Below are 11069 nucleotides of genomic sequence, written 5' to 3'. Positions count from 1 at the left end.
ACTCTCTGAGAGAGTCAAATGGTTATATTCTGGACTAGGTCTCTTGGTTATGTCCCAAGGTAAAAGAAGCCTGAAGAATTATCTCCCTGGAAATTTGTGTCAGACAGGATATAGTTCCAGAACTTAAACATATCTCTTGGTCATAAAAGTTGAGACACATGGAGTTATCTGGATCCTGGAGAGATTTTTTCAATATACTGAAGAGTTGAAATAAGGATTTGGGCCTATTATGTTTCCAAGGAGAGCCTTTCAAATGTGGAGTGAGGAAGCTGCCTCCTTCCCCTTTATTGGCAGAGAAAAAAACATTTTACCTGGTCTTTGCCTATGGTGTGCTGATTACTTAGGTAGGAAAGATTACCATTGATTTCCATTGCATCATCCTAGGAGTAAGCACCAGGACAAAGGGGACAGACACATCTTATTTCCTTGAGATAATAAATAATAAATCTGTCTCTGACTTAGATCACTATGTGTGCATATTCAGAACAAAATTAATAAAGCTGAATATTCAAAAGCTAATAATCTAAACCAATTAAGTTAAAAAAAGAATTTATCCTTTTAAAGTACAAAATCTTTAGTTTTAGTTTGGAGACACACTATAGGAGATTTTGGAAAACCTTTGGAATATTTCTTTGCAGTTAACAGTCAAAATGAAGTAATCCTTGGTTTCAAGGATTAGCCAACTGAAAGCAAGTAAGGATGATAGCAGGATAGATTTTAGAAAAAAAGACAACACTTTATATTTTATGATAGAAATGGAAAAAAAGTATAATAACAAATACAATCTTAAAAATAATAAGCCAGAGCATTAAGGTTCAGTTTAATAAAAAATAAATTAAAATATGTAGTTCAAAATCCCATTGTTCTGTTTCTAAATGAATCCAACAAGAATAATAGCATGAGGAATGACAGTAAAATGCAGGGGCCACAGTAATGCTAAAGCCATTTAGAATGAATGAATGGATGGATGAATTAATGAACAGATAGATTAAACAAAGAGTCCCTATGTACAGAATTAGTAATGTAGATGCACAAAGAATCAAAGAATGATTGATAAGGAAGGGACTTACAGATTGGTATCTGATTAACATTTATCATATGGATATAACCAAAGTCCCTGAGATTGCAATAAAAAATGGGAAGTCATTTGTCTTTAAGTCACAGAACCGTGGACTCAATATTGTTATTTTAAAAATGCAAACAATGCTGAACATTTTATAAATATGGGGACAAGATTATTTTTCAGGCACATTTCTTGTTTTAAGGGTCAAAGTGGGAGCAAAAGAGAGGCTTGCCCATTTTGGAACTATAGATCCACACTTTTGATATCTACTAGTACCAGAAAAATTCTCCAAAATTAAATCAGAAAGAAGGGACAGCAGGCAATGCAATTAACAGAGGATTTCACTTAGGTATTCAAGGAAAAGTAAACTGACTGCAGAAATTAATGAAGTGAAAATGAAAAGAGATAAGAAACAATGAAGAACACAATCAACAGAGGAGCTTCTAGATAATAATAATAAAGAAAGAAAATGATTGACAGAGATTGATTGTGAGAAGCCAGAAGCATTGAGGGAAGTTCAATAAGTTGGAACATATTTTGGGTTTTATCAGATCTTGAAAATTCTTGTCCATGATTATAAATTATCTTTGGCTCTCTGATTGCATGCATTCAGGAAATCAACAGAAATGCATCTTACAATCCAGCAGTGTTTGTGTTGTCTTATTCATTTCCCAGTATACAAGGTGAGGTTATGAAATAAAGACAATAGTTTTAATATTTTTATGGAATTAATGTCTCTCTCTCCTTTTTCTCTCTCTCTCTCTCTCCATATATATCTATATATATATATATAGATATAGACATAGATATATATAGATATATATATTTCATAACTGAAGTTTTTGGTTATGGGAGGCACAGAGATGATTTATGTATTTTAAAGAAAGGTATAACAAGGTAGGTATTGAATTTGTTCATAAAGGGAGCTAATTATAGACTGCATTATTATAAAACCTACAAATAAGTGGATTCTAACCTTAATGATTCCAATGGTTAAATTTTCTTTTCCATCCTTTCTTCTCTTCTACTTCCATTCCTTCTTTTTCTACTTCTGTCATTTTTTTTTTCAAAATGATAAAGATATTGCAGGAAGTTTAAAGTAATATAAACCCTGGAGATCATGCATATTTAAATGTTGGGTTGCATAGCTCTTGTTTTACTATACAGAGGTAACTGTTTTTGATGTCCAAAATTCAATCTCAGCATGCTAACTAATTTAACATTCCATTATTTAAATTAGGCCATCATTCTTATTCATTTCTCATGGAAATCATAAGGGGTAATTTTTAGTCTATAAAGGGATCCCTCAACCTAAGTATTTATATAACCTGAGATGATCAAGATCCCAATCTCTGATATCTCAGGTACAAAAATAAAAATTCCATTTGAAAAATAAATATTTGTCATTGATCACTATTTCCTTTTATTACTCAAAAGCCATAGAATAGAATGCAAAATACATTGCAAAATTATGTGGAATTATATTTCCAAACTTTCTTGTTTCCGAAATTTATGTCTTCACTAATCATTTACCTTGATTTTTGTTGGCTTTGATTAAGGCTCAACTATACTTGATGATGATTGTGACCACCTAAAACTATGAAAGCATACTCAAGAGATTCTAGAGACTATCAGTACTGCAAAACTGAAAGTGAATAACAACAAAAATGGTAAATATGGTGGATGAAAATTTTAGATAGGAAATAATAATATCTGCTACAGGTATGTTGGCTTTAGCTGTTAGGGAGGTTGAATGAAAGTTTAAATCACACGTAGAGAGTAAGAGGCTTAACATCATTATGCACACTAACATTTTCCTTCTTGGACCTTAAATAATTCGAGATGCAATTGGGTATCATTTACATCCTCTTTAAGAAGAAAAACGTACCATTATTTTTAAACAATATTTCATTGCAAGATTAATTTTTACTTCTTCCCTATTTTTCTCACTTCAAATTTCTATTAACTTTAATGGATTTTATCTCATTTGCAAGTTTATTTGGAAAGCAGTAATAGGAATATTACCTTAATAAACAGACTTTTTGCAGTTATACTGTTAGTGTATTGAAGGAGATTAATGAATAATTCTTTGTTTTCTATTTATGTCTGTACTTGCAGTTGTCCTTGAGCTATTGAGCTCTTCATGCCTCCATATTAAGTATTTTTATAGGAAAATAATGTATCAGGAAAAAAAGTCACAAAATCAAACTAAATTGTCCAAAATTGGAAAAATTTTAAGTTGGCACCTTAATGTGTAGAAGGTCGATTTTCTAATAAAATTCATGAAAATGTACTCTTTAAGTTCAGGTTTCTAAATCAACATGTTGTCTAGATTGTACTTTTCTGCACATTACAATCAGCACTTATTCATTTAACATGTTGAGTGCCACTGTATGTCAGGCCTTGTGTTAAGCATAGTAATGGAGACAAAAAGGCACTGTTTAAAATTCAATTTACGAGAACTATGAGAAGATGGTGGAGTAGGAAATTCCAGGAATCAGTCTCTTCACCACAGCAACTATAGAAATGGCAGGAATAGTATGAATCACCTATGTTGAAACTCCAGAGTCCAGGGGAAAACTGCTGTGTAGCATCCACGGAAAAGAAAGAGCTGCTGGAAGAGGCTGTTAATTGTGGTAAATACTGTTGGATTTCACCTCCCTGTAGTGGCTATCATCCTCCAACCCACAGCCTTATGGCAAGCAGTAGTGAGGACTGCAACCTGTGTGCTCCTGAGACATCTGGCTGGTGCCACAGTGAGAATAAAGATCTGGTACTCCAAACTCCAGGAATGTGTAAGCTTATTGCTGATCATTGTTTTAGATCAGCTATTTCAGATCCCTGGACCTGACTCTGAAGCTGGCCATTGTTCCAATCCCCCTTACACAAAAGTGAGAGGAATTTTAAGGAAAATATTCTTCAAAATTATGGCAAACAGCTAAAGGGCTGCGTTAACTGGGAAGGAGCCAAATCAAGAAAATGCAGCTTTGAATGAGAGTACTCCTGGCACCCATAATGGCCCCACTTCAACTCTCTTTCCAATATGATATGGATCCAGCTAGTGCTCCCATTGTCCCTGGCCCTGTTCCAGAAGGAGCAGAGTATCCAATATGCACATACTGCAGTGCCTGTATATCAGTGCCCATCTATCTGGTGGAAATCTGAAAGACTGACCAGAAAACTTGTCTCATTCTTACTCTCCCAGAATTTTTCGGAGGTAGAGAAGTAGCTTTGAGACAACTTATGCAGTGTAAGAAACAATTAAGCCAAAGCAGCCTGGGTCAAAGGACTAGCTGTATTAAGTTACACAGTAGAATACCCAGGTGGGGGAGTAAATCTATTTGAAAGGGAGTAGAGTAAACAATAAAGAAGGACATTCCTAAGGCCACAAGCAAGGACAAAGTCAGGAAAGAAGCGGGCTTCTTGACTTCAGGCAGATTCAGATAATACAGAAAGGACTCCTCATTTCATATTTGTCTCAGGCTCTGAAGGAGATGATCAGCCAAAGCAGAGTAAATTTGCAAAGACTATGAAAAGTGTTTCTTTGGATTGTTTGTTTTGATTAGCTCCTGATTTCCAAGAAAATCTCTGCCATCTCACTAGGTAGATACAAATTTAAGGAATAGACAGCTCAGGGACTAAATCCCAGAGTTAACACTGTAAAATGTTAAAATGTGCAATGTGCAATAAAATGATACAGGAAAAACAAGAATAGGAAAAGGTGGCCCATCCAAAGGAAATGATAAACATACAAAACCATCAGTGAAGAGGACAAGACTTTTGACCTACTGTAAAAAGACTGTAAACAATATACTCAAGAAGAAAAAGGAAAACACAGAGAAATAATTAAAGGATATGACGGAAGCAAAGAACAATATGAAAATCTCTTTAAGATTCTCAATAGGAATCAAGCAGAAATACAGAGTTGAAGACCACAATAATTGAAATGAAAAATTATCTAGTGGTTTTCAACCACAAATTGGGCTGGAAAAAGAAAGAAACAGTGACTTCAAAGACAAGAAAATGGAAATGATTCAGTCTGAAGATAAGAAAGAAAAAGAACAAAAAAGCAGAGACTAGAGATCTGTAGAGCACCATTAACATACCAATATGCACATTATGGTAGTTCTAGAAGAGGAGAAAGAGAAATGAGGCAGAAGGAATATTCAAAGAAGCAATGACAGAAAACTTCCCAAATTTAATGACAGACATGGCTATGCACATACAGAATCCCAATGAACTGGGGAAAATATGTGGAAATATTAAACTTCCTCATCTGAGGAGTTCCTGATATTGTCACAAGCATTGGGGACTATCAATTTAGAAGGCTGAGCACTTGATCTTGGGGTTTGCCCTTATGAAGCTTGTTAATGCAAAGGGGAAGCTAAGCCTACTTAAAATTGTGCCTAAGTGTCAACCCCAGAGAGCCTCTCTTTTTGCTCAGATGTGGCCTCTCTCTCTAAGCCAACTCAGCAGGTGAACTTGCTGCCTTCTCCACTATTTGAGACAGGACTTCCAGGGGTGTAAATCTCCATGGCAATTTGGGGCATAACTCTTGGGGATGAGCCTGAACCAGGTATCATGGGATTGAGAAAATCTTCATGACCAAAAAGGGGAAGGGAATTGAAAAAAAAATAAAGTTTCAGTGGCTGAGAGATTTCAAATAGAGTTGAGAGGTTATTCTGGAGGTTATTCTTATGCATTATATAGATATCTCTTTGTAGTTTTTAGTGTGTTAAAACAGCTGGAAGGAAATACCTGAAACTGTTGAACTGCAATCCATAGCTTGGATTCTTGAAGATGATTGCATAACTAAATAGCTTATACAGTGTGAACCTGAGATTGTGAAAAACTTTTGACTCACAATCTCTTTATCTAGTATATGGAGAGAGATGTAGAATATTAGGGACAAAAAATAAATGAATAATGGGGGATGGAGGATAAGGGATGTTTTGGGTATTTTTTTTACTTTCACTTTTACTTTTATTCTTTTCTTGTTACAATGAAAATGTTCAAAAATTGTGGTGATGAATGCACAATTATATGATGATACTGTGAACAACTGATTTACACTTTGGATGATTGTATTGTATATGAATATATCTCAATAAAATCACATTAAAAATTCCCAATGAACCCCAAACAGGACAAACTCAAAGATAAGCAAGCCCGGAAACATAGTAATCAAACAGTCCATTATCAAAGACAAGGAGAAAGTTCTGAAAGCTGCAAGAGAAAATCAACAATTTATACACAAGGGAATCCCAGTCATATTAAATGCTGATTTCTCATCACAAACCATGGAGGTAAGAACTCAGGTGATGAAATATTTAAAATATTAAAAGAAAACAATTGCCAGCCAATAAGTTTATATTTGGCAAGACTTTCTTTCAAAAATGAGGGAGAAATTAAGACATTCTCAGATCAACAAAAGCTGAGGGAGTTCATCACCACCAGACCTACCTTACTAAACAATACTAAAGATAGAAGGGCATAAAGAAATAAAGACTTCCAGCAAAGATAACCATTTGGGTAATTATAAATGCAAGTACTATTGTATTTTTTGGTGTCTATAACTCCACTTCCTACTTCTTACAGGTTCAAAAATGATAATGATAAATCTATGATTTGGACATACAATATGCAAAGATATAATTTGTAACAAGTACCAAAAAAAAGTTGGGGAGACAGAGGAGAACGGGAATAGTAAATGTGCGTATTATTGAAGTTGCATTGGTGTCAAATCAAATATAATTGTTATAGTTTAGGTTGTTATATTTTAACCCAGTAATAACAACAAAAAATTTGATAAATATATTCAGAGAAAAATGATAAGGGATTCAAAACTGTAGAATAGAAAAAAATCAAATAATTATAATAGTAAATAGGCACTAAAAAAAGAATTGAGGATCCAAGAAAGATATCAGATTTACAATATAAAATAGGAAAATGGCAGAAGAAAGTCCTGCATTATCACTAGTTACTTTAAATGTAGATGGATTGAACTCTCCATCAAAAAGCAGAGATTGGCAGAATGGATTAAAAAAAATTAAAAAAAAAACACAACAGAAAAAATAAGGCAAAACTGGATGTTTACAAGAGATTAACCTCAAAGAAACAAGTTGGTTGAAAGTGAAAAGTTTGGAGAAAAAAAATATCATACAATAGTAACCGCAAAGGAGTTAGTTACACTAATATTAGGTAAAATAGACTTTAAATCGCAAACTCTTATAACCAACATGGAGGGTCACCATATACTAATAAAGGGGTCAATTCAATAAGAATACATAATAATTATAAATATTAAATATCATGCACCTAATGGCAAAGCCCCAAAATACATGAAGCAAGGAATGACAGATTCAAAAGGAGAAATAGATGGCTCTACATTAATAGTAGAAGACCTCAATACATTGTCTTCAGTATTGGAGAGAACACCTAGTTGGAAGATAGATAAGGAAATAGATAGTTTGAAAGACTTTCTAAACCAACTAGACCTAACAGACATATACAGAAAACTTCCCCCAACAGAAGCAGAATACACATTCTTCTCTAGTGTACATGGGTCATTCTCTAGGATAGACTGTATGTTAGGTTGCAAAATGTCTCAATAAATTGGAAAAGTATTGCAATCATACAATGTATCTCTTCAAAATACAGTGGAATGAAGCTAGAAATCAATAACAGAGGAAGAAATGGAAAATTCACAAATTAAACAATACATAATGTGGCATATACACACAATGGAGTATTATGCATCCTTGAAAAGGAATGAAGTTCTAATACATGTGAAAACATGGATGACCCTTAAAGATATCATGTTGAGTGAAAAAAAACAGACACAGAGAGACAAATATTGCATGATCTTACTAACAGAAAACAATCATAATAGGCAAATTAACAGGGTCAGAGATAGAACAGTTACCAGAGTGTGTGGAGGGGTAGATAGTGAGGAGTTAAAGCTTAACTGGTAAGGAATTTCTGTTGGGGGTTATAGAAAATTTTGGTAATGGATGATGATGATGGTAGCACAATGTTGTGAGTTTAACACCATTGAATTATATATCTATATCTATATCTATATCATCTATCTATCTATCTAGCTAGCTAGCTATAAATCAGGTGTGATTTATGCCCGGTATGCAAAAGTGGTACAACATAAGAAAATCAAATGATGTAACACACCACACTAACAATGCAGGGGAAAAAATATGAATATCTCAGTTAAGACAAAAAAAAGCATTTGACAAATTCCAGTACCCTCTTTCTTTTCCAAAACACCTAGAAAACTAGGAATAGAAGGAAACTTAGTCAACATGAAAAAGTGCATATATTAAAACCTACCAGTAGCATCATACTGGATAGTGAAAAACTGAAAGTCTTCTTCTAAGATAAGAACAAGGCATAGATGCCCATTGTCTTCAATTGTTCAACATTTTACTGCAACTTTTTGACAGAGCAGTTATGCAAGAAAAAGAAATACAAGGCATCAAAATTGGAAAGAAAAAAGTGAAACGTTCCCTATTTGCAGATATGATCCTATATACAGAAAACTCAAAAAAATCCACAAAAGAGCTACTAAAGCTAATAAATTCATCAAAGTAGCAGGGTACAAGAACAAAACACAAAAATCAGTAGTAATGAATATTCTGTAGAAGAAATCAAGAAAAAATCCATTTATAATAGCAATGAAAAGAATCAAATATCTAGGAATAAATCTACAAGACACTACTGAAAAAACAAACAAGCAAACAAACAAAAAAGACCTAAATTAATGGAAGAACATTCCATGTTCATGGATTGGAAGACTACATATTGTTAAGTTGCCAATTTTACAAAAACGATTTACAGATTCAACACAGTCCCTATCAAAATTGCAACAGCCTTTGCAGAAATGGAAAAGTCAATCATCAAATTTATATGCATAAGGGACCCCAAATACCCAAAGCCATTTTGAAAAAGAAGGAAATTGGAGGACTCACACTTTCAGATCTTAAATCCTATTACAAAGCCACGGTAATCAAAACAGCATGGTTCTGGCACAAGGGCAGGCATAAAGACCAAAGGAATCAACTTAACAGCTCAGAAATAAACCCTAACTTCTATTGGCAACTCATTTCCTACAAGGGTTCCAAGTCCATTCAACTGGGAATGAGTAGTCTCTTCAATAAATAGTGCTGGGAAACCTTGATGTCAATATGCAAAAGAGTGAGCGAATAACTCTACTGCACACCATATTTAAAAAATCAACTCAAAATGGATCAGACTTACATATAAGAATCAGAGGTATAAAACTCCTAGTAGAAAATATGAGGAAGCATATTCAGGACCTTGTGTTAGCAATGATTCCTTAGACTTTACACCCAAAACATGAACAACCAAAGAAAATTAGATAAATGTGACCTCATCAAAATTAAAAACTTTTGTGCATCAATGGACATAATAATGAACATACAATGACAATCTACAGAATGGAGAAAATATTTGGAAACTCCATATCTAATAAAGGTTTAAAATCTAGAATATCTAAAGGAATCCTATAACTCAACAATAAGAAGACAAACAACCCATTTAAAAAAATGGGCAATAGTTTTGTATGGACATTATCCCAAACAATATATACAAATATCCAAAATGCACAAGAAAAGATGCTCAACCTTATTAGCCACTAGGGAAATGCAAATCAAAATCACAATGAGATATAATTTTACACCTACTAGAATAGCTACTATTAAGAAAAAGGAAATTTAAAAGTGTTGGAGAGGATGTGGAGAAATAGGTGGACTCATTCAGTGTTGGTGAGAATGTAAAATGGTGTACCCACTGTTGAAGACAATTCTGTAGTTCCTCAGAAACTTAATTATAGAATTACAATATGACTCAGCAATCCAATTGTAGGTACATACCCCAAAACATTGAAAGTAGGGACTCGAATAGATATATGCACACATAGTGGCAATATTCAGAATTGTCAAAAGATGGAAGCAATCCAAGTGCCCATTTAAGCAATGCATGGATAAACAAAATGTGGCATATACATACAATAGAATATAATCCACCCATGTAAAGGAATGATGCTCTGATATGTGAGATAACATGGATGAATGTTGAAGATGCCATGTTGAGTAAAATAAGCCAGGCACCAAAGGACAAATACTGTATCAACTCACTCATACAAAACAACTAGAATAAGCAAGTTTATAAAGTCAGAAACTGAAATATAGGTTATCTGGGCCAGGGTGGGGTTAGGGAATGGAAAATGATGTGTAAATTTAGAGTTTCGTTTTTTGATGTAAAAATTTTGATGTAAAATTTTGGTAATGGATGGTGGTGATGGTGTCAGAATATTTCAATGTAATCAACAGCACTGAAATGCATATTGAATGTCATTAAAAAAGGAAATTCTGTATTGTATATATGTTACTAGAATAAAATTAAAAAGAAAAAGAACCATAAGACTGTATAACAAAAATGATGAACACTAAAGTCACCCATGGACTATAGTTAACAGTAGAATTATAATACTGTTCTTTCATTTGTAACAAATATACTACACTACTGTATGATGCTAATTAAAGGAGGATGGTAAAAGGGACTTCTGTATTTGTTGCATGGTTTTTCCCCAAAAAATATGAATGAAAAAAAAAGTAGTCCATATTCAACATAAAAAATCAATTTCTACTAATCAAATGGATATTCACATGAAAATTAACTGTGGTGTAAAGTTCCTGCTGCTGAAGCAATCAGTATTTTGATGGCCATTTTTTTTGATGTGATAAAATTTACTTTTAAATCATGCTTAAAATATTGCAGATGTAACTCTATAACTTAGATGTATGTGGATATATCTTAACATTATAAATTTTTCAGATACAGTTAAAAAATATAAATCAAATTAGTGTATACATTCTGAAAACAAATCATACAATTTATGACAATTCTGGCCTACAAATACTAATCAAGTCAAGTTAATACTGCCTTTCAATTTACAAGAGTTTTAAACAGT

The sequence above is a fragment of the Choloepus didactylus genome, chromosome 3 (assembly GCF_015220235.1).
Source record: "Choloepus didactylus isolate mChoDid1 chromosome 3, mChoDid1.pri, whole genome shotgun sequence".
In the NCBI taxonomy this organism is placed as follows: domain Eukaryota; kingdom Metazoa; phylum Chordata; class Mammalia; order Pilosa; family Megalonychidae; genus Choloepus; species Choloepus didactylus.
The sequence above is the reverse complement of the archived record's forward strand: the minus strand, read 5'-3'. Positions refer to the sequence as shown.